The following is a 1,237-nucleotide window of genomic DNA, read 5'->3' on the forward strand; positions in this document are numbered from 1 at the left end:
CTCGCCCAAATTCACTAAAAACAATCACGTATTAATCAAAGTTATTGCTCTACCGTCAACCGTAAGATATCTTCTGTTTGACATAACACTTCCTCCCGGATTTTTAAAACACCCGTTTGGAAGCGGCTTATCCTGCGTCTTGCGATAAGTTTGACAAGGTCGTCTGTCTACCTTGTGGAAATGGAATGGAAGTCCTACGTGCGCTTGCCGGTCTGTGCTCTTTATTCTAGGTCATCATAGAATAATTATCACAAATTTTACAATTTTAATTACACCTTGAACATCTTCTGGTAGCACGTCTGTTTTACAAGGGGTTGTTTAGGTTCATCATCATCATCATTTCAGCCTTAAGACCACTGCTGGTCATAAGACTCCTTCACAAATTCCCGAATATATTCTGTATTGAAAGCAGCTAGCATTCCATGTCTTCTGACAACTATCGGAGGCGAGAAATATTAATAGATCACTCAATTTACCTATTGGGTTAATAAAGGATATAATATTTGGAAAAGACCTCCATAAAGAACATTTTTTAACAACAGTACCTTAAGTGAAATTCAATTCAAATAATTAATACCGTTGAGCTGATTCTATATCCGCCTTATCCTTGAGTTTGTCTAAGCTGTAATCACCATTAAGGTTACATGACTGCCCGTTATAACGTACCATGACCGTTATACGAACGTAACATACAAAAAGGTATTCTTTGTATAGAAATGTATGAGACTAAGCCTTTTATCTACCACCGCCACATGCACAGAGCGGCAACGAATATTTTGCGCTTATTCGCGTTACGAAACATAGCTAGCGGACAAGCATAATTCATTCTTAACGCGAAGAGTAAAGCTCCTCTCTACTGTTCATAAAGGTACGACAGTTCAGACGATCTTTCTGTTAGAAAAGAAGAAATATCTTATGGGTTTTTAGTACTAAGATATGCCGATTTCTTCGCGACGTTTTTCTTCCATGCTAGCAATAAGTATTTGCTGTAAAATTCACGCTACTTGCTATTAAAGCTACAGAACGCCTGAAGCGCCTGCCTGAAATGTTGGCAATATTGTAATTAGCCAAGTCTTAAAGTAGTCATTTGTAGCCGCAAAACACATACACCCTCGCTGATAATAATAAAAGCAGGGTCGGATTTAGGCAGGGGCCCAAAACCAAGGCGACAAATTTTTTTCGTGGGAAAATTTTGAACGCCTGTTTAAATTTAGTCATAACACTTAAATTTTAGTTA

This window comes from Battus philenor, unplaced genomic scaffold, assembly GCF_028537555.1.
Source record: "Battus philenor isolate CCGP_79_NKW_IND1 unplaced genomic scaffold, ilBatPhil1.0.hap1 SCAF_27, whole genome shotgun sequence".
NCBI classification, from domain to species: Eukaryota; Metazoa; Arthropoda; class Insecta; order Lepidoptera; family Papilionidae; genus Battus; species Battus philenor.